The following is a 24907-nucleotide window of genomic DNA, read 5'->3' as shown; positions in this document are numbered from 1 at the left end:
GTTAGACAGCTGTTGTGGACAAAGAGAGAGAGACAGACAGAAAACCAGGCATGAGTATCCGTTGTTCTGTCAGACTGTATACCGTCTAGCAAACACGGCTCCAGCAAGGCGAAACCATTCTTATGATATTCCTAAGGGATATAGTGTCTCTCTCTCTCTCTCTCTCTCTCTCTCTCTCTCTCTCTCTCTCTCTCTCTCTCTTTTTGTAACACATATTATTGTCCAGACAGTTATAAAAATTGTAATAACTGTGTTGGTTGATTATTCAAGTCGTCGAATAGCAAATGTAAAACATTTATTGTCGAGAATGGAAAATGCATTTTCCTCATCTTTTTCGAATGCCACTGTTTTTATGTGTCATATCAAAATTTATTTTTCACAAATATGGGGAGGTGACAGGTAGTTCATAGGATACAAAGTCTAGATAAAGGACTTTCCTGTTTGTTTTACTTTTTTTTATTTTCTTTTTACTGAGTGAGTTCTCAGTTCGTCTCATTTATGTTGGTCAAATTCAGCTAAATGAGTTTAAAGCAGTCTTACGTGGTCTTATAAGGGAATTGTTGAAAGATTAAATGTTCCCTTTTGTATATATAGTAACTCCACCGATAAATACATTCTTCTACCAAAATGAAAAGTAATACTGGAGAGGGACCTGGAACTACTCCATCTTTGCCATAGAACATATCTAAGCAAAATCTTATTGAGGTATGTCGTTGTAAACCTTTGAGATATGGGCGGAAAAACATACAAATGAACACTCCGTCAGGCTTATAGTAGGCGTAATTTTTAATGTAAATAACGGAATAGTGCTGTTTACAATGTAAATAAAAGATTGCTACTCCGAACAACAAGGTGATTGTCATTCTACAAAGGACGGCGCAACAAAAAAGTTCTTTGTAGGAGTAAGAATAATTTTGATTAAAAGAATTTTAAAAAGAACAAGATAAGTGAATCTGCAAACTGCTGAAGGTTTACACTGTTTTATCTTAAGCAACCTTTGTATATGATATTAACTTATGAGTATTACTGACTCTTATTTGGTGTATCTTGCTTTCAGTGAATGTCTTGTAGTTACCTGTAACCTACCTATTCAGTTCCAAATTTCAGTCATCTCGGCTACCTTAATGAAGCAAACTACGCTGAAGCACCGACTTGGAAACCCTCGGCGTTTTCAGTGCGTTGTATCTCACTAAATCTCTTTAGTTCTTTCTGGCATAACGAATAAATTTTACAAAGCCACCTTCATAAGGCATACCAGATTAAAACAATGGAAAACTAATAGAAAGCCCATATGTTCCTGCCCTACTGAGTAGGTTAAATCGAAATATAATTACATATCCTTCAAACGTGTCTCTTTCTTGGTCCATTGATATATTCACTGTGCATTAATTTCAAATCATACCCGTTGTCTATTTTTGATACGAAGGCCATCGTGATCAACTCAATATCATGACACTAATGATCAAGAATGCATGTTAATTAAAACGAAGCAATGAATGTATTGCAAGAGAAATTGAAGATACTTTAACATAGCTTAAGAAAAAAAGATATAGTTAAATCATTGCAAAGCACTTACAAACAAATAAAGGAAGAGGGGATATAACCATTATTTAATATTATATTTTCCGGTTCTCCTAACGTTTGATATTTTTTGCTCGAATCCGAAGTCCATAATGAAATCTTTTATTTAATATTATATTTTCTGGTTCTCCTAACGTTTGATATTTTTTGCTTGAATCCGAAGTCAATAATGAAATCTTATATTTAATATTATATTTTCTGGTTCTCCTAACGTTTTATATTTTTTGCTCGAATCCGAAGTCCATAATGAAATCTTTTATTTAATATTATATTTTCTGGTTCTCCTAACGTTTGATATTTTTTGCTCGAATCCGAAGTCCATAATGAAATCTTTTTGAGCTGGAGCACCGACCTCCTTTCATTACATTCTTCGTCCAAGCAATATTGAATGGTATACCCCCAAGGAGGATTATGCTGCTTTTGTTCCCTCCTGCAAAGAACTTCAATAACCTGTTGCTGTTTCCGCGATGCTCCTTGGCTCAGCTCGGCTTCACCTCGAAGAATGTGATAAAGACTGTGATCTCATAAGAAAAGATATTGTGATCCTTGAGCTTTTACACGTATGCTCGGAATAAGTATATCTTAGTTTAACCAGACCACTGAGCTACAGTAATTAACAGCTCTCCTAGGGCTGGTCCGGAGGATTAGATTTATTTTACGTGGCTAAGAACCAGTTGGTTACCTAGCAATGGGACCTACAGCTTATTGTGGAATCCGAACCACATTATGACGAGAAATGTATTTCTATCACCAAAAATAAATTCTTCTAATTCTTCATTGGCCGGTCGGAGACTCGAACGCTGGGCCAACAGCGTGCTAGCCGAAAGGTCTACCCACCCCTCCAATAAAGAGTTATGTATGCTCGGAATGCTTCTGGACATAGATAAACCACAAGTAAAGTGATGGGATTAAATAGCCAGCAGTTCAGATTTCTCTCGTCCTTTAGATGGAAACTAATCATCAAAATTTTTCCCAACCCGCCCCTCCCTCACCCCAAAAAAATAATAAAGCCACCCATCGTATCTTCGTAAAGCCACTGGACTAGGTAAATAACTAGCAGTTGCATTAAAAAAAAAAACGAGAAAGTCAATAACATTTTACGAAAAATTTCCATTAACCAAAATTCGAGTTATTTTAAATCTAAACTTCTTCATTGTCTTTAATATTTCCATTTCTTTTACATTTGTTGATATCACTTTTTCAAGTATTCCCGTTTAGCTTTGACTGATATTAGAATTGTTTGTTTTCCGCTGTTGTGATTAAACCTCTATGTTTTTTGTTTCATTTTTAAAACGGGGTTTAGAACAGCGAATTGTATATATAAGGATATATTAAAAATACTCATTTTTTTCAACATGCACTTCATTAAATAATGCAAAACTTACTGTGTTGAAAGGTTATGTCAATAAATTGAACCTGTATAAGCTAAAGTCCCTTAACTTTTGAGATTTTCTAAGCGAAATATATTAACTGTAATAATATCAGTCATAATAACGGGATCAACATAAGAAAGATACGAACTGTTCTTATCTAGCGTTTATTTTGCAATTAGATTTCTGACTACTGGGGAGGGGCACAAGAGAAATACAACCCACTAAAGCAAAACACTAATATTACACTGCACTGGCACTTCACAAACACTGCACAAGCACTGTAAGGTCCTGCAGAAACACCACACCAACACTCCAAGATCCACAGGCGATCGAGGGGTAATGGCGGCTCGATTTGAATGCTGGATTCGGCGTTCTCTTGAGATGCTGGTGATTATGTGATGATGTCTTGTAGGAGAAGACAGAAGATTACAGGGATGGAGAGATAATATCCCGATTCGTAGGTTGCTTTATTCCATACAGCAAACAGGTATATACATAGAGGCTCTGCAAGGCGTACAATTCTCGCCAAGAGGAGCAGGAAGAGTAGCCATGCGCATGTGCTGAGTGCAAATTCATGAGCATACCTTAGCAACTAATAATATTCATGTAATACAGAATGCATATACGTACAGTAATATATACAGTAATCCACAGTAAGTTTTCCAGAATTCCTAAACATTTTATTATAACATCGTCTATCTTTCCAGACATACAGAATAGATTCTTCCCCCAGTCAAGTTCAGTCAAGAAAATAGCACGAGATGGCTAAGATTTTAAAGAGTTTTATGAATTACATTATGAGTTTATCTGATGTATCAGGCCGATCTAATTAGACGAAATGAATGATAAACTTCCTTCCGAAAAATAAATATATCACCTCGGTAGGTTTCTTGCAACCGTATTCAACTATGATGTTACGGTCACTGGCTCTTTAATTTAGTCTAGAAAACAGCAATAACAGTAATACACGCGAGATGACTTAGTCTTTGAAAGAGTTTTCTAAATTACATTATGAATTTATCTGACGTATCAGGCTAATCTCATTATATGATATGCATCATAAACTTAAAAGTATGTAAAATTAACATGTTAACTATAAACATCAGTGGTCGTACAAGCTCACGCAACTAAGATGTTGACTCTCAAAGGTAGACATAACACCACTTTTCCTGTGAGGTTCCATCACTCTTCATCCTACCAGACAAAGATTAACGAGTTTCTGATGCCCTCCTACATTTCTTGGACTAAAATCCTGGTTACCATGAAGCTTACGAGTGGTTAGAGATAAAATATACGATGGAACCTACCGTACTGCTCTCTCTCTCTCTCTCTCTCTCTCTCTCTCTCTCTCTCTCTCTCTCTCTCTCTCCCAGTTTGCTTGTTTTATAATTTAGCCAGTGTTTTCATGAATAAATATTTCATCATTAAATTTGTATATATATATATATATATATATATATATATATATATATATATATATATATATATATATATATATATATAAATATATATATATATATATATATATATATATATATATATATATGTATATATATATATATATATATATATATATATATATATATATATAATACATATATGTAATTAAACGTTTTATTCCGCAAGGTTACTAAATTCAAGCTAAATCGGCTTCCATTTCATATGTTATCGTCACCTCTGGCACCTGAGAGAAGGCAGAAAGACTTACGATCTCGAATTCCTTAATGTCTTCTAGGAGAGAAAATATGCCCTGGAAAACAGCCAGAACTCAAGACCAGACGTTTAAGATAATGAGGCCATAAAAATTACGGAATCTATGCGAAAAAGAGAGTATCATTTTTCTGCTCTAAATATTTAACCGACACATCTTTCCTTAATTAGGCGTGGAAAAGGTCCGGAGGTAGATAATATAATATTCCTTATAATGTGGTTTTGAAGTCGTATTTTAGATAAGATCATGATTCATCTTTACGAAATTTTATTTTCCTCCAACAGACTGTGACTCTAAAGAAAATAAACAAGATAATGGTAAACTAATGCTTTCACACTTCCACAGTCGAATATATATATATATATATATATATATATATATATATATATATATATATATATATATATATATATATATATATATATATATATAAAATCTTAGTTGAAATGGCAACCCACACTTTCGTTTGTCATTCTTCTTCCCTGAATTTTTCATTGTCTGACAACTATCATTTCGCCATTTTTTTTATTCCCTTAGCTCTCCGTTGATTAAAGAGCAACCTTCAGCGAAACAACAGCTGTTTATTTCAGAAAACAATCATTTTCATCTTGCAGATTACCTTGATCAAAAATGATCGCCTTCCAATTCGGAGATTAGTATAAAGTTTGGCAATATCATTTCCTGAGAGAATTGCAACGGCGTGCTCGTAAAATGGCTTTTCCCTCCGAATATATATATTATCTTTGACAGCAGCCAGGCATCTATTCAGGACAAATTGCCCAAGTTAGTGATACTAAGGCATTTTTGCAGAAGGGGCTTGAGGGAGGGAGCATGGACCCCTTGCAAAGCTTTGTATAAGAATACTGGAGGTGTTCTTTAATGATTTTCCTTAGATTTACAGCGGTACAAAATAACTAGTTAAAATATATCTCAAAATCTTTTTAGATTTTGTTGTATAAAACCTTTGGTTAAATAATGACTGTATACCAAGTTATTAAAATGTTGAGGAAAAAGCCTACGAACGAACAAACAAGAACTCTGTTTACTTAAATAATATTATTCGTAGCCAAACAGTTAATAATACCGAATAATTCTTCATCGCTAGTTTAGTCTTATAAAACGAAAGATAATATGACCTACAATCAAGATACTTTTTACAATAAGCACTCTCTCCATTTATCCATCCTACATTTATCGGTCATGATATGAACTATTCTAAGCCCCTTTCATTTCATTTTTTTCGGAGCCTTGTGATTACGAGCGAATTGACTTGTCTTATGAATATTACTCAGTAATTGTTGTAAGTCCCTTTGATGTGGAATTACAGCCATCAAAGAGGTTTCTTTCCGTCAGAAATATTTTCACAGCAATGGCTTCACATGTTCCATGGATTTTTTCTCGATTGCTTTGCTTTTCAATAGACTTGTGCCCAGCTATTATTATAATCATGGGATGCATATCACAACTATCCATATGTTTTCTTTTCTTTTATGATTTTAATTTCAATGGTTTTATATATTTATATTTTCCCGTGATATTTTCAACTACCAATTTTGATTTTTTAGGCTCTCATGCAAGGTCTACTAAGACTGCAGAACACTGTATAGACATATATTATGTTAAATCCTGACTCAACGTTTATTTGTATGTTCTTAACGTGCAAATCTTACAATGTAAGGTGAAATTAATTTGTTACTGCACTTTTTAATATCTTGGTTCTTTTTTATTTCCTCATCCTACTTGAGTTGTGATTACACCCTTTGATGGCTGTATTCATATCTTTAATTCTAAGTTCTGTGTTGAGATGTATATCGGTATGTGTGTGCAAATCTTTTTACTTTTTGTTCATATTTACACAAACCTCTCCTGCACTAGCGGATCCGGGAGCGGCGGGTACCTGGGCACGTGGCCCCCCCATGAAAAATAATGACAGAATAATAATATTGAAGATTTAGATAATGATAACATAAATAAGAAATATAAAAATGGGAAAAGATAAAAAATCTAATATAGGAATAATAATAAAATTGAGAGAGAGAAAATATATATATATATATATATATATATATATATATATATATATATATATATATATCTGTGTGTGTGTGTGTGTGTGTGTGTGTGTGTGTGTGTGTGTGTGTGTGTGTGAGTGTGTAATATGAAAATTGGTGGCCCCCATGAAATTTTTCTGGGTCCGCTAGTAACCTGCACTGAAGTGGAAATGCTTTACGTATTTCAACGGTGCCAGACAAAAAGAAACTTCGAAGATCCTGTTGCAAAATATCTAACTGCCTTGTTACTTGAGATTTCATCTGGTTAGAACCATAATGAGACCCCACCTCCCGCAGGGGGCAGTGCCGTCAGCGCACCTCGTGCGGTGCAATGTAGGCATTACTTAAGGTTCTTTGCAGAGTACCTTCGGCCCCTAGCTGCAACTCCTTTCGTTTTTTTACAGTGCCTCCTTTCATATTCTCTTTCTCCCATCTTGCTTTCCACCCTCTCCTGACAACTAATTCATAGTGCAACTGCGAGGTTTTCCTCCTGTTACATCTTCCTTGCCTTTTACTGTCAGTTTCCATCTCACCGCTGAATGACCTCATAGGTCCCAGTGCTTGGCCTTCGGCCTAAATTCTATATTCATATGCGAACCCAAACGCACTTATGGCTCATTTAACTTGGTGGTCCTTTTGACTCTCTCTCTCTCTCTCTCTCTCTCTCTCTCTCTCTCTCTCGGTCCGCCCCGAAGGATGATCAAAATCGAGCAAATCTTAGGTAACTATTACAGTATAATTTAATTTCACCTGATATATGTTACAGAGCAGTTACGTATTGAACATTTATTAATTAAATTTCCTTTTGAAAAGCTAAACGTAATAATTTCTAAAGCAGGTAATTACAAAAAAAAAAAAAAAAAAAACTAAAAGCATCGGTGTTTGCAAGGTCCTCTTCACCTGACCGGAAAAGCGCTGTGGTCAACAGGTTGGGAGACCCGCTTTAACCCGTCTACGGTCTGTTGCACGGAAGGCAAACACCATATCCTTCAACATTTTAACGGGTCAGGTAGAGCAGGGAGTCAATCCGAGATCAAGGCTGGAGGTATTGACGCATTCCCGTATTCCACAGGAGATTATCAGCAAAGCCTGATATTGGTTATCCATATTTCGATGGTTTCTCTTTTTGCGTATAAATTTCATGCTGAGGTATAGTGCTTGTGCCTAGTTCTTCTCGGCAGATATCCTTGCTAGCTAACAAAGTTTCTTTCCCTTGTTTATGCTTTCGTTATAGTTTGATGAAGTTTCATAGCTAACTGGAAGGTATTCGAGGCTTAAAAACGAAAGTCAGAGGTCTATTGTCTCACAGAAAGTGTTTTTAATGTACAAACTCTTACCTAGTTCTTCTCAACAGATTTCCTTGCTTGCTAACAAGGCTTCTTTCCCTCGTTTATGCTTTCGTTATCGGTTGATGAAGTTTCATAGCTAACTGGAAGATATTCGAGGCTTAAAAACGAAACCCAGAGGTCTATTGTCTCACAGAAAGTGTTTTTAATGTACAAACTCTTACCTAGTTCTTCTCAACAGATTTCCTTGCTTGCTAACAAGGCTTCTTTCCCTCGTTTATGCTTTCGTTATCGGTTGATGAAGTTTCATAGCTAACTGGAAGATATTCGAGGCTTAAAAACGAAAGTCAGAGGTCTATTGTCTCACAGAAAGTGTTTTTAACTCTTGTACAAACTGCTTGCTAACCTAGTTCTTCTCAACAGATTTCTCAGAAAGTGTTTTTTGTACAAACTCTTACTAGTTCTTCTTAATTTCAAGGCTTCTTTCCCTCGTTTATGCTTTCGTTATCGGTTGATGAAGTTTCATAGCTAACTGGCAGATATTCGAGGCTTAAAAACGAAAGTCAGAGGTCTGTTGTCTCACAGAAAGTGTTTTTAATGTACAAACTCTTACCTAGTTCTTCTCAACAGATTTCCTTGCTTGCTAACAAGGCTTCTTTCCCTCGTTTATACTTTCTTTATAGTTTGATGAAGTTTCATAGATAACTGGAAGATATTCGAGGCTTAAAAACGAAAGTCGGAGGTCTATTGTCTCACAGAAAGTGTTCTAGTGTACAAACTCTTACCTAATTCTTCTTAATATATTTCCTTGTTCAATAACAGGGGCATCGTTACCCTGTTTAGGCTTTCGTTATAGCATAATGGCGTTTCATAGTTAACTGGAAGATATTCGAAGCTTTAAAATAAAAGTCAGAGGGTCTATTGTTTAACAGAGAGTGTTTTATTGTACAAGCTTGTACCTAGTTCTTCTGAATAAACATCCTCGTTCAATAACAAGGCATCTCTCCATTGTTTCTGCTTCCGTTGCAGCTCGACGAAGATACGCAGTTAATTGGAATATGTTCGAGATTTGAAAATAGAGGTCAGAGGGCTCTTGTTTTACTTGGAGTCATATTTTGTACAAATTTGTGTGAACGAACGCCCACTTTGCTTATGTAGGCGCCTGCATTTTATTTTTCCAATCAAGTATTATCCATTCTTTGGGCCATATATTTAAGTTTTCTGTAAAAGAAAATTATTATGCCGGCTTTGTCTCTCCCTCCGCACTTTTTCTGTCTGAAAAACTACTGAGGCTAGACGGCAGCAAATTGGTATGTTTATCATCCACCCTCCAGTCACCAAAAATACCAAATTGCAGCCCTGTAGCCTCAGTAGATTTTATATTATTTAAGGTTAAAGTTAGCCATGATTGTGTGTCTGGCACCGCAATAGGTGCCAAACAACACAGGCCACCACCTGGCCGTGGCTGAAAGTTTCATGGGCCACGGCTAAGAGTTTTATACATCATTATACACTATGCAGAAAACTCGATTACGCCGAAGAAACTTCGGCGCATTTTTTACTTGTTTTTTAATGAAAACGATCTACGCATTCCTGTTACGCATGGGCCGCGGCTGAGAGTTTCATGGGCTGCGGCTGAGAGTTTTATACAGCATTATACGTTATGCAGAAAACCCAATTACGCCGAAGAAACTTCGGCGCATTTTTTACTTGTTTTTTAATGAAAACGATCTACGCATTCCTGTTACGCATGGGCCGCGGTTGAGAGTTTCATGAGCCGCGGCTGAGAGTTTTATACAGCATTACACGCTATGCAGAAAACCCAATTACGCCGAAGAAACTTCGACGCATTTTTTACTCGTTTTTTAATGAAAACGATCTACGCATTTCTGTTACGCTAAATGACTAGAAAGGGAAAAAAAGTTAAGGCGACGAACTTTTGCCAACCCAAATCGAAGAGTGATTTTCCGGTGGACGGTAAATTTAAGCACATCGTGGAAACGGCACTTTTGTTCGAACTTTTTTGCAACAGGTGGCGGCAGTATTTTAATTACTTTTCGTTGAATTCTTGCGGGATTTCAGGACACACTGCCATGAGGGCTTCCAGTTTTTCTCTGGTGCTCTCCAGGGTGTGACCGCGAGAAATATTTGTAGTTACAGATGTGGTTATTTTGTGATTGCTGATGTTATTCATAAGAAATTACGACAGAGAGAGAGAGAGAGAGAGAGAGAGAGAGAGAGAGAGAGAGAGAGAGAGAGAGAGAGAAGAAATAATTTTCTTTTCATATTTTACCCTCTATGAGAAAAACGAGGAAATAATCTGCGAAAATTCTCATTTTATAATTAATTGGCCAAATTACTATTGTTTTCAGAGAGACGGGAAAAAAATAAGGCATTAATAATAGAAGAACTTCACATATAACTTTTCCAGTTCCAGAATAAGTCCCAAAATACTGTCAACAAAATTATGCAATATACAGTCATCATTCTGCTAGAGTTTGATTTATGCACAAAAATTTATTCATTGTTTTCATTGCAAAATAGAAAACCTTAAATTTCACATCTCGGAGGAACCCCGAAGGCGGGTAGTGCCGTCAGTGCACCTCACGGGGTGCACTGTAGGCATTACTGAAGGTTCTTTGCTGCAACCCCTTTTCATTCCTTTTATTGAACCTCCATTCTTATTATCTTTCTTCCATCTTGTTATCCAACCTCTCCTAACAATTATTTCATATTGAAACAGCCAGGTTTTCCTCCTGTTACACCTTTCAATCCTACCTACTCTGTTTCCTTTCCAGCGCTGAATGACCTCATAGGTCCCAGTGCTTGGCATTTGGCCTAAACTCTTTGCTTCTACCTAGGAGGAACTCAGGCGAGAGCGGCCTCCTCTGTGCTTTGTACTCTTCCTATATTTATTATTATTATTATTATTATTATTATTATTATTATTATTATTATTATTATTATTATTATTATTATATAGGAGATGAATCATACTCATATAGAACACATCCACAAGAGCCATTAACCTGAAATTCAAGCCTCCAAAGAATATTGTGTTCATTAGAAAGAAGCAACAGAATGTAATGGGAAATACAGAGAGAAGAGGTCACTTATTAAAGAATACAAAATAAATTAACAAACTGATGATTAAGTAGAAAAAATGTAAGTAAATCATTAAAACACAAGGAGAATTGTATTATTGTAGTAATGCGTTGCATCTTCGCTTGAACTTCTGAAGTCTCAATTGCACTATACCCTCAGGAATAAAGTAGACTGAAAACGATAGGCACAAGAGGAGCATTATCCCTAAAACACCAGAATCTTTTCTTAGCTTATTCATTGCATCGTTAAAGTAAATTTGAAGAAGCCTGATCTCATATCCATTAAAAATGTTCTCGTGGAATGCGGCATATTAAATTTCAAAGTCACTTAGGAGCACCGTATTAATTTTTCTCATGGGAAATATTTCTGTTATGAAGATTTTAAAAATTTAGAGACCAAGGGATGAATATCCTAAGATACTGTTGCTACAATGAATACTTTGAGGAAGACCTTCAGAATTGTTTTGTTTTATTGTTCTGCGGAAGATTCCAGTGGATCTTTAATACTCCATCTTTCTAGTATACCTTGGATATTTAAATGTTCCTTGAACAAAATGTCAACTTAGTAAGCATTCACTGTGAATGATAAGTGCTAGAAAGAGATAAATTATAGACTAGACTTCGTATCCTCACAGTTCCCTTGGAGGAGCATTGACTTGTTATGCGATTGTCGTTAATTTGTTATTAATAATAATAATAATAATAATAATTATGCAATAATTTTACACACAAAACACCTCAAGAGGTCTTCTTCCTAATAATAATAATAATAATAATGATAATAATAATTTTATTAATAAAATAATAAAGAGGGTCTTTCCTAATAATAATAATAATAATAATAATAATAATAACAAACTGGAAACTTAGGGTATCTGTTAACTATACTTATTCTTTGCATGCAAATGAAGGATGCAGAATCTTTTTAGGACCCGTTAGTCTAATAGACACAATGTAAACCCAGAAATACTTCCATTTTGCTCTGCTGTAAATGCTCTACTAACATCAGGGAAGAAGAGAATCAGAGATAGAGACATATAAGAAAAATAAATGCGTTTGAAACGTCACAGCATCCTGTAAAAAAGTCTGCCTTTCCTCCCACCTTAGTAATGACAGTCATCAGTTCATAATCCAAGTTCAGTGTTTATCGAGAAGACTCTCTGCGAAAATGGTTTCGATTCCTGATGTTAAATCCATTCCGATCTTGACCTTTGCCCTTTGCCCCTTCAAAAGTTCAAGCTAAGGTGCCAATGCATTGTTACCCTAATACTATTCTCCTTTCATTTTAATACATTTTTATCTGTTTGTTAATTTATTAATTTTTTTCTTTTCTTTAATCAGTGGGATCACTTCTTTCTGTATCCCTTTACCTCCTCTTACTTATTCCTAATGAACAGCATATTCTTTTTTTTATTAATTAGTTTTTTTTATAAATGGGATCTCTTCTTTCTGTTTTTCCATTAACTCCTCTTACTTCTTCCGTAATGAACACCATAATATTCTTTGGAAGCTTGAATTTCAAGTCAATGGTCCCTTTGGTTGGCCTCTTCCATATGAATAAGTTTCATCTTCTAAATAATAATAATAATAATAATATCCTTTCTCCCATCTTTCGCAAAAAGAAATTTAGTTTGGAGATTTTGTTTTTGAGGGTCTTCCAAACGATTACACACCCGATATTCCCAAATGCGCAGGTGAGAAGCGAAGGTTTGAATTCCTCATTAGTCAAATGTTTGCCGGCAGTGAGATTCGTGAATACTCAGATGGACCGGAATCGAACGAAGAGTTGATAATTTGTTCTCTTCTCGTCACGTGATTTTGTCTTTTTTATAATTGCGGAAATATTGGTATTTATAATAATTTATTATATTTATTGCTTACCAATTTTAGGATTGTCTTTTCTTTAACAATCGCCTTATTTCATGAATGGGAGTTTGTCATTTACTTGAAGCTGTTAATAATGTAATTCTTATACATTTTAATCTAGTGCTATTGGGATTCGATTAACAGAATTTTTGTTTTCCTCTCAGTGATGTTGATGAAATGAAAACGTTACAAGTGAAATTGTTGCACTTTCCTTCGAAGATAGAAATAAAATTATCGTTGATATTTGCAGCTAGCTTAAATTTTCGCCCTGACCTAATTCAGTTTCCACATCAATAATATTAAATCGTATATCGGTGGATGGTCAAGAACTGCGTGCACTTTTAAATGTTGGCTTCAGAAATACTCTTTTATGTTGTTCCTTAAAATGTGTGTGTGTGTGTGTGTGTGTGTTTGCGTGTGCGCATGTGTGTGTCTAAAACTTTATTACACAAAAAAAACTGGCATAAGATTACATTTTCACGAGTTTTTTTTTATCATAGGCTAGAACAAGAAATAAAACATTAACGTTCTTGGTGTCTAAAGCGTAAAAGTTCTGTATGCAGCCAAAAGTAACTTCTGGCTTCCAGTGTCAAGAAAAATGACGAAAAAGTTCCCAAGTCTCTCAGATGTACAGTGATATTTAATGTTAGGCAAGGGACAGATGCACCCAACATGTTACATTATATCTCGAGACACCAAGAGTTTATGGAAGTGTTGGATGAAAAACTATTTTCCTTAAATTGATTCGAAATAAGAGAACAATAGATGGTAATGAGGCCATGGGAATGCATCCATAATATAAGACGTAAAAGTAATTAAGGAGAAATATCCCGATGGAAGATTTGAAATCCTGAGATCAATGATTTCACTTCGTTAACTGGATGTCACTGTTCATGATCAGCCTATAGTTTGGTGAAGACTGATTAAAACATCAATGGAAATATATGAAGAGCAGAATATAAACAATTAATTTGGGGATTCGTTTCTCATAATGTTTAGACCAATATAGACGCACCATGTGTTGAAATTATCTGGTATTTGTCATTAACCGCCAAGCCTAAAATACCCTTATATTTAATTATGCATCTGTAAGGAGTTGCAGTTGCAACATATGTCAGTGAATGCAAAAAAATTCATGATAATCCGCATGTGGATATCCGGGACAAATAATTTTAAATACAAAATACCATTTTAATATTTTAATTTCAAACAAATCAATGATTACAGAATCAAAGTAGAATCATAGGAAAAAAATTAAAGCCGGATTTAATGAAGATCCTTGAAATGTTTGCATACAAACGGCATCGAAATTCGGATTTACCGGATAATTTGTATATATAATTGGAATATGAAATTATACCCAAAGGACAAGCGCAGGGACCTATGAGGTTATCCTGAGCTGAAAGGGAAATTGAGACTAAAGAAGTTTTGAAAAGTGTAACAGGAGGATGACCCCAAAGTTGTACTACGGAACAATTGTTAGCAGAGGGTGGAAAGGAAGATGGAAGAAAAAAAATATGAACGGAGGTACAGTAAAAGCAACGAAAGGAGGTTGCATCTGTGGGCTGAAGGGACGTTGCAAAGAACCTTAAGTAATGACTACAGTGCACCGTGTGAGGCGCACCGATGGCATGTCCCCATGTGTAGGATAATTTGTGTAGATTTTTGTGATCGTGTAGAAATAAAAAAAAACTACCACCAATGCAAAAACGAATGTTTCCCTTAGGTGCACCAAAGTTTGGATCCAGTTCCCAGGAATAAGCAACGGGAACCGAAAAGCAATTTTCCTGATAACATACGATGGCTTCCCCGGATGATATCCTTTAAGAAAATGAAACCCCTTTGATGGTCATAATTCAACATCAAAAGGACGTGCAGCGAATGGACAATTTTCCATAAGACAAATGGCCGCGTTTCGAATTACAAGGCAGCGGAAGTAATGAAATAAGAAACGGTTTAGGATCGTTCGTTTACTGGGTGATTGATGACGGCATATTATGAAAAATAGCTTGAGGATTAGGGACTCATATTAGAACATATTTTTAACATTTACTAGAGCAATACGGAAGTCTTCATAAAAATTACTGTTTTTGGGGGATGTTACATTTATAATATATATATTTTAACATTTACTATATGAGCAATTGGAAGTCTTCTTAAATTATGTTCAGCTAGAAAATATATATCGAGGAATCAGGTGCCCAGTGACACACAACCAGTCGGCCGACTGGTTAGTGTGTCACAGTCCTGACACACACTTATTATCAACACACACATATATATATATATATATATATATATATATATATATATATATATATATATATATATATATATATATATATATATATATATATACTGTATATATATAAATATATATATATGTTTATATTATATGTTTTATAAGCGACTTAATTAACAATGCATGATCGTAATATCTTATATATTAAAATCGGATAATATTTCTGAACTTAAACGTTTTTAAAACAATTTCAGAGTTCCAACAATGTTTGTCGGACGCTGAGCATAAATATTACTATATATATATATATATATATATATATATATATATATATATATATATATATATATATATATATATATATATATATATATATATATATATATATATATATATATATATATATATATTATATATATATATATATATATATATATATATATATATATTATATGCTGTAGTAATATTTATGTGTCTCAGCGTCCGACAAACATTGTTGGAACTCTGAAATTGCGTTTTAGAAAAGTTGTTCAGAAACATTATCTGATTTTAATATAAAAGATATTACAATCATGCATTGTCAGTTAAGTCTCTTATAACTTTAAACATTATTATATATTAGGCATAACTGCTCAGTAGGTAACTGTAAATAGAGAACACTAAAGAGACTCTGGTAGTCATGGCTACGTTGTTATACCACAAACTGAACTAATAAATTTAAAATCATAGAGCTTATTGTTATTTAAAACTGGCATTTAGCACAAGTTACGCTGAAAATAATGCAAAACGGTCACATTTTTATCATTTAGATTTTAGTATTCATCCAACGCTCACGGGATGAGCCTGAGCAGGAGATTACAAAGGGAAGATATTTGTTACTCTGTTATCGTTATTTATACAATAAATTTTGCTTTTTAAAGTATAACCATTATTCATGAGAAAGACTGGCTATACAGTTTGGCGAGGGTTATCCGCAGCCGACCGGTCAGAGAGGTGGACATATGCTATCCAACCGGGATTACGTTTAATCATTTCAAAATCATGCAGATTTTTCCAACACCTTCAAAACATACATTCAATGCCCATTCCCTGGGAGAAAGGAGTGGGATTTGGTAACATGGGTTCGTACCGCCAGTCAGGCAGGCAGCCTCGACAGGGTATCACAAATCAAAGTAGGCATTACTAAAGACGAAGAAGAAAAAAGAAGGTTCTTTGCAGCGTCTCTTGCAGCGTCTCTTCGGCCCTAGCTGCAACCCCTTTCATTCCTTTTACTGTACCTCCATTCATATTTTTCTTCCATCTCGCTATCCACCCTCTCCTAAAAATTATCTCAAAGTGCAACTGCGAGGTTTTCCACCTGTTACACCTTTCAAACCTACCTACTCTCAATTTCCTTTCCAGCGCTAAATGACCTCATAGGTCTCAGTGCTTGGTCTTTAGCCTGCAATCCATATTTCATTCCATTCAATGCTAATTGTTGCTGTTTTGTTTTGAATTTCAAATCTTCACTGACTGACTTTGTAAAGTCACCAATTCGGCGCCAGGATAGTGTTTCGGCGGCGCCATTAATTAAGTCTCCGCTGAGCTTGCTTTCTTTGGTGACTTCCCGTTTTTCTTCAGCCTAAATTAGTCACACCTAAAACGTGCCAGGTCACGCATTTTAATCATTTTTACTTTATGGTATTTATACGAGTGTCACACATTGTGTATCACATGTTTCTTCATTCACAGGCATCAAGACTGTATCTATATTGTAGCTCTGTGTTTTGTATTGTAATTTGTACTCGTTCACTGCATATTATTGTTTATTTCGACCTCAGGTCACAGTCAATTCCATTGTCTCTCACGGCCGGCGTCAGTGGCCACAATATAAGCTGCCTGGATCTGTAATAAAGTAGCAATTTTACCTGCTCATTTCTTTGACACCTTACAGTGGTGACTGCCCGAGTATCCAGAGCCATTAGCGGACTCACACGGCGACTCAGTCTTGGCTCAGGATTTCTCCAAATGCTAGCGGCCTAAACACGGGCTGTAACCAGCGTTTGAGCGTGCTGACTCTCGCCGGCGTACCCCACCAGCCGCCACTGAAGGAACCACCGGCCACGAGGTGCGTATTGACGCTAATGCCCCACTCCAGTAAGGGGTCAAAGGAGCGGCATGGGCGCGGATATCCTCCTTCATGCAGTTAAACGTGGACCCCGCGGACTCCAGGTTTACCTACCATCCCCATCTAGCCGCGCCCGCCCGCGCATCAGCCCTCCCACTCACACCAGCGCCCGAACACACGACGGCCGGGCAGCACAATCGCGGGCGCCCTCACCGCAGAAGCTGCCGCGTTTGCAGGGGAACCCATCGATGTGGCTGCGCGGGGTGGAGAGCTTCAGAATCGCGGACCTCACGGACGAAATCCTACAGGGCGACACAGTGTCAACGCCCTTCCGAGGACGTACAGAAAACTCATCTCGAGTGCCGAAACACACCCTCACATACAGCACCACAAAAAGTTTCTCCTCGAAACTTGCTCCCTGCCCATCGCCGGCGGCCGCCCGTGCTATCGACCTTGCCAATAATCCACGACCTCAATCCAAGAGACGCTTGGGGCATGGTCGTAGATCTTCTGTCAATACCAGTCTTGGGTGGCACAAACAAGCGGCAGGAGATAAGCTTCATCGAAATCTTCCTTCGCCAACTCCTCCCGGAGAGGTACGCAACCAGATCGCTCACCCCTTTACACCATGCCTGTCGAGGACCTCAGAGGCGGCACAACACCTCTGACTCCGCGTCAAGGCTTCACCAGCTAAAACCGGCCACACAGCCGGGTCAGTCTGGCCCAGCCTGAAGAGGACGTGAGCAGCCCGTCAACGCCATCGCCAACAGGCGTCCACCGAACCACAGCAGACGGAGGCCCCGGGCTTCTGTCGCTACCGCAAGTGGTTCGGAAAGGACGCCTGAAACTGCCTGCCGCCCTGCTCGTTCAACCGTTCAAAAAACGGGGGTGGCGGCGGCCAGCAGACAGGCCGCCATGGCAGCCGAAGAACCCAGGGCCTCAAAAACAGTAGGTTTTTACGCCCGCGACACCGTCTCCGCAGGATGATGCTGGTCGACACAGGAGCCTTTAAGTCGGTCTTCCCAGCATCCAGAGAGGACCGCACCAGACACCAGACCCGCCGCTTTCTGACGGCCGCCAACGAACCCCATCTCTCCTACGGCACCAGGCTCCTGTCGATCTCCATCCTTGGCCAGAGTTACTCCTGGGACTTCATCGTCGCGGGCGTGAGGAACCCACTCCTGGGGGCCGATTTTCTGGCACACTTCGGCCTGCTAGTCGACGTGGGGCAAGCGCCTCCCCTCGATACCGACTCCTGCCGGTCTCTCCCGTTAACGCGGGACCCAGACCCACCATCAGCGCCGTCGCCCCCCACCAGTATGCACACCTTCTGTCGGAGTTCCCTGAGGTGTTTTAAGCAGCGCTTCGCCAAGTCCCCGGGGCCCCAGCCAAGCACGGCATATACCACCATATAGTGACTAAGGGCCTTGACACATGCGAAGTTCCGCAGGCTTCCCCCTCAGCGCCTTCAGGAGGCGAAAAAGCATTCGGAGATGGAACAGATGGGCATCTGCAGGAAAGCCTCCAGTCCATGGGCCTCCCCCTCCACATGGTGCAGAAACCGGACAGCTCCTGGAGACCCTGCGGCGACTACAGGCAGCTCAACATTACAACGGAGCCCGACCACTACCCTCTGCCCAATATGCAAGACCTCACGGCCTCCTTTCACGGGCCAAAATATTCACAAAGTGGACCTTCTTAAATCTTATTTCAGGTACCTGTTGCCCAGAGACATACCAAAGACAGCCATCATCACGCCTTCGGGTCCTATGTGTTCGCCTTCTCCACCTTCGGGCTGAGGGAACGCCAGGGGCCACCTTCCAGCGGCTCATGGACAGCATCTGGGGGACCTAAAATTGCTGCATCGCTACGTCGACGACATTCTCATATTTTCCAGGTCTCACAGCGAACACCAGAGGCACATCAGCAGTCCTCCAGCGCCCCCTCCAAGAAAACGGCCTCGTCGTCCCGTTTCGACAAGTGTACCTTCGGCGTCCCAGAAAGCAGAATTCCTGGGTCACGGTGTGCTCCGACAGGCGTCGCCTCTTACATCGAAAGTGGCAGCTGCAGCCAAGTTCCCGACACCCACCTCCATCAAGGCTGTCCAGGAGTTCCTTGGGATGGTAAACTTCTACAGGCGGTTCATCCCGGGATCGACACCAGCCCCCTGACGGAAGTCCTAAAGGTCAAAGTCCCTGTCTTGGGGACCCAGCCAGCAGGCCTTTTCCTGACGAGGCCGTCCCTCACCAAGCAGCCAACGCTTTGGCACACCAGGATCCCCCAAGGCTCCTCCAGCTGACGACAGACGCAGTAACGTTGCCCTGCGGTGCTGTTCTGAGCACCATCAACGACGCCCCAGCCCATCGCCTTCTTCAGCAAGTTCAGTCCCAGGAGTCCCGCTACAGCACCTTCGACAGGGAACTCCGCGCTGATGTACCGCGCAGTTCGGCACTTCAAGTTCCTCTGAGGGGACGCCTTCGCCAATCTTGCAGACCACCAGCCACTGGTTCACGCCTTCACGAAGCAGGACGCATGGTCTTCCAGACAGCAACGCCCACCTCTCAGCCATGGCGAATCCCACCTGTTCCACAGGCACCTCCCGCAAGAAAAATCCGTAAGCAGACGCCACTCTCAGAGTCAGGTTGAACGCAGTGCAGCGGTGTAGATTACCAGGACCTTGCCAGAGAACAGGCCGCTGACCCAGAAAACCCCAGCATGCCGCACCGCCATCACACCTCAAGTGGCGGGCGATTCGCCCCGGAGGCCCCAGCCTGCTCCAGACATCAGCATTGCGCCAGCCCGCCTCTTTGGTTCAACCTCACGCCGCCGCCGGGTATTCGACATCATTCACGGCTCTCACCCCTCCGGCAGGACCACGCCAAACTGCTTTCAAAAAGTTCGTCTGGTACGGGGTGCAAAAAGGACGCCACTGGGCAAAACAGTGCCTGCAGTGCCAGACCAGTAAGTGGGTCGTCACACGCAGTCGAGTGGCGAAGTTCCCACAGCCAGGGCGCCGCTTCGCCACATCCACATCGACGTCGCCGGGCCCTTTCCCCATCAGGCGGATCCAGATACCCTCCTCACGGTGGTAACCGTTCGACGAGGTGGCCTGAAGCCCACACCCATGTAAGAAAGCCACCGCCAGCGCGTGCGCTGAGGCCCCGCTCTCCAGTTGGGTTAGCCGCTTCGGCGTCCCGGACCATCACAACCGACAGGGGCCGCTTTCTCTCCGGGTGTGGTCTGCCCTGGCTCAACTGCTGGGAACCACGCACCACACCCACCCAGCGTACAACCCAGCGGCCAACGCCTGGTTGAACGGTTCCACAGGTCCTAAAGTCATCCTCATGGCCGGCCACCGCCGAGGACTGGAAACATCAGCTGCCGTGGGTCCTCCTCGGGTTGAGACCGCCCCCAGAGCCGACGGCACCCCATCCGCAGCTGAACAAAACCTGGGAACCCCTCGTGGTGCGGGAGCTCGTGACGGGTGATCGCCACTCCCCATCTCTGCAGAGGCTCCGCGACGTGGCCGGCAAGTTCGCCCCTGCAGGCGCTCGCGCATCGGCAAAGCAACCACCTTCATGTCGCCACAGCTGTCATCTGCCACCCACGTCTTCGTCGGGAGTCGACGCCATCCGTCCACCACTAACTAAGCTCTACCAGGGGACCCTTCCGCGTGCTGGGCGGAACAGCAGAAGCGTTCGGCTGGCACTCCCAGGCAAGAACGACTGGGTTTCCAGACCGGCTAAAGCCCCGTTCCTGTCGGAGAGTCCCGGCAGCGACGCAGCACCCTTTGCAACGCGCTCCAGCACGCCCTCACCCCGCAGGGCGCGGCCTTCAGGAAGGAACCGCGCCCAAACAGCAGCCTCACAGGCGGGAGGCCCCTCAGTTATCTTCAGGAGCCGGCGCCCTTCAGCGTCCCAGCAGATACAAGGGATTAATCAGAAGCGTCCCTCGTCTTGGGAGTATTTGTAAAGTCCCAATTCGGCGCCAGGATAGTGTTTCGGCGGCATATGTTAAGTCTCCGCTGAGCTTGTTTTCTTTGGTGACTTCCCGTTTTCTTCAAGCTAAATTAGTCACGCCTAAAACGTGCCAGGTCACGCATTTTAATCATTTTTACTTTATGGTATTTATACGAATGTCACACATTGTGTATCACATGTTTCTTCATTCTGGCATCAAGACTGTATCTATATTGTAGCTCTGTATGTTTTGTATTGTAATTTGTGTCGTTTCACTGCATATTATTGTTTATTGTTTCGACCTCAGGTCAGCAGTCAATTCCATTGTCTCTCACGGTCAGCGTCAGTCGGCCGCATAATATAACTGCCTGGATCTGTAATAAAAGTAGCAGTAACTTTCTACCTGCTCGTTTCTTTTGACACCTTACAACTTCATTCATTCTTCCTTCACTGTTAATGCTCCATCTCCCTTCACTTCACCCAAAATAGTCTTTCACTCTCGCATTACATCAGAGTTTTACGAGATTTGTTTCGGAAACTAAAACAGTGGAAGATTTTTTTTTTTTAGCATAATTTTTTTTCAACGCAATTCCCTTAAAGCGGATTTATAGTTTTTTTTTATAGATTTCAGCAAAAACTCTCCAATTTATCTGAAGGAAAACCGACACCCCGCCCTCTCTCTCTCTCTCTCTCTCGCTTCTGTAAATCAAGTTTCCACCTCAAATTATTACACCAATATTTTATTGTTAAGGTTGAGTTCATTCCCTTATTAAGGAACATGAATAAAAAAAGCTTACATGATAATCTGTCATAAAATAATTTCGCCATTTTGCCCTGATAAAAATATATATATGTTTATATACTGTGTGTATATATATATATATGTATATATATATATATATATATATATATATATATATATATATATATATATATATATATATATATATATACATACATATATATATAGGTTTGTGTGTGTATGTGTGTGTCTGCGTATCACATATTATCAGAGGTCTCTTATTTTACACCTGCAGTAATGTGTGTTCAACAATTTACGTGTTAAAGTGACTATAATCACACACACACACACACACACACACACACACACACACACACATATATATATATATATATATATATATATATATATATATATATATATATATATATATATATATACAGTGACACACGGAAAATGTAGTTCTAATTTAATGTTGTGTGCTTATCGCTGCGTGGATTCTTTATTTTTCAAGTAGCCTGAATTGGAATATCTAGGTACTTTTAGTTTTTTCATAATTTTCAACACTTGCATGTTATTTGCATAACCATATGCAGACACTCTACGATTTACCAGATCATGTAATATAACATAATCACCATTTCTTTTTTTATGAGTGAGAATCTCTATGACTGTTATATGATTAGAACAATCACTCAAGTTTTGAAGTGGCCTTCATCTTTCGTTTATTTTCCTTTTTGTAATGTATTTGTTACAGTAATACTGTGAAACCATGAAATTTCCAGGGAATTCGTGAAATCACCAATTCATTAGGGATATTTGATCCCCAAGGGGCAAGTACTGAACACTGCGAAACACATTTGATCTCCAAGAGGCTAGTACTGAAAACTGCGAAACATATTTGATCCCCTAGGGGCTAGTATTAAACACTGCAAAACACATTTGATCCTGAAAGGCTAGTACTGAACACTGCAAAACATTTAATCCCCGAGAGGCTAGTACTGAACACTGTGAAACATATTTGATCCCCGAGGGGCTATCATTAAACAATGTGAAACACACTTGATCCCCGAGAGCCTAGTGCTGAACACTGTGAAACATATTTGATCCCCGAGGGGCTAGTATTAAACACTGCAAAACACATTTGATCCCGGAGGGGCTAGAACTGAACACTGCGAAACACATTTCATCCCCGAGGGTTAGTACTAAACACTGCAAAACACATTTTATCCCCGAGAGGCTAGTACTGAACACTGTGAAACATATTTGATCCCCGAGGGGCTAGTATTAAACACTGTGAAACACGTTTATTTGGTTTTGAGCCTAGTACTGAACACTGCGAAACATATTTAATCAAGGGGCTAGTATTAAACACTTCGAAACACATTTGATCCCCGAGAGGCTAGTACTGAACACTGCGAAACACATTTGATCCCTGAGGGGCTAGTACTAAAAACTGGGAAAAAGATTTGATCCCCGAGGGCTAGTACTGAACACTGTGAAACATATTTGAACCCTGAGGGGCTAGTGTTAAACACTGCGAAACACATTTGATCCCTGAGGGGCTAGTACTGAACACTGCAAAACACATTTCATCCCTGAGGGGCTAGTACTGTACACTGCGAAAAACATTTGATCCCCGAGAGGCTAGTACTGAACTCTGCATAACACATTTAATCCTTGAAGGCATCGAACACTGCAGAAACACATTTGATCCCAAGGGCTAGTACTGAACACTGCGAAACACATTTTGATCCTGAGGGGGCTACAGTATTAAACACTGCGAAACATAGTTGATCCCCGAGGTGCTAGAACTAAACACTTCGAAACATTGTAGATGAATCACTGTTTCGCCGTGTTTAATACTAGCCCCTCGGGAATCAAATATCCCTAAGTGAGTTGATGATTTCACGAATTCCCTGAAATGTTCAGGGATTTCCGATGAAATCCCCGGTTTCTAATCTTACTGTGTATATACATGTTGCAACTTTACTATTAATTGAAGCGGTTTTCAAATGTACATACGTTAGTTTGAAATAAAATATCTTTTTTATTTTTAGTTCTCTTATCTATTCGTTTTTCAGGGTTTCAGATTTTTCCCAGGCTCAACAAAAAGAGATAAAATAAAAACTCAAGTTTTTCTCGACACAGGTCAAAGCTATTAGTTATTTGAAGTCAGTCATTTAGTATTTTGACAGACGAAGAGGTCTGCAAGATTGAGTGACAGGAAAGTTGCTGGGTGAAAGCTGCATGCATTTGCGATACAGGACTTCATAAAAAATGAAAGAAAGATCTAAAATTTTCATTTGTTTTTGAAGGGCAGAAGTGAATATTCTTTCGGAAAAAAACTTGCTGAAGGTTTTAAACCAAATAAAGGTCGGGATCAGAATGGATTCATTGTCGTTCGATGGATCAGTGGAAGCGCTAATTTAGGTTTTGCTAAATAACCCGTTCATCAAAAGTAAGAGTGAGTGATTATCTCTCTCTCTCTCTATAAATATATATATATATATATATATATATATATATATATATATATATATATATATATATATATATATATATATATATATATATATATATATATATATATATATATATATATATATATATATATTATATAAAGACAAAATCACGAAGGAAGAAACAATGGAGTGCTGAAAGTCTTTTCCCTTATTGTCCTTTTACTTATCTAGAAAGGACTACTATAATTCTAAAAGGCCTTGCATCATTCCCATTGCTTCTCTTTCAATTAAATGATTTATCTTTATTTACTATATTCATCACGTTCCATATTTTCATTGTTTTTCAATTATATATATACACACACACACACACACACACACATATATATATATATATATATATATATATATATATATATA

The 24907-nt window shown here is 39.2% G+C and overlaps 1 pseudogene; it reads right to left on the bottom strand.

Moving 5' to 3' along the window:
• The window catches only part of LOC136837576 (probable basic-leucine zipper transcription factor Q), a 27085-nt pseudogene extending 9641 nt beyond the window's left edge, over positions 1–17444 (bottom strand).
• Positions 17445–24907: the final 7463 nt, after the last annotated feature.

The sequence above is a fragment of the Macrobrachium rosenbergii genome, chromosome 59 (genome assembly GCF_040412425.1).
Source record: "Macrobrachium rosenbergii isolate ZJJX-2024 chromosome 59, ASM4041242v1, whole genome shotgun sequence".
Classification (NCBI taxonomy): Eukaryota; Metazoa; Arthropoda; class Malacostraca; order Decapoda; family Palaemonidae; genus Macrobrachium; species Macrobrachium rosenbergii.
The sequence above is the reverse complement of the archived record's forward strand: the minus strand, read 5'-3'. Positions and strand labels throughout refer to the sequence as shown.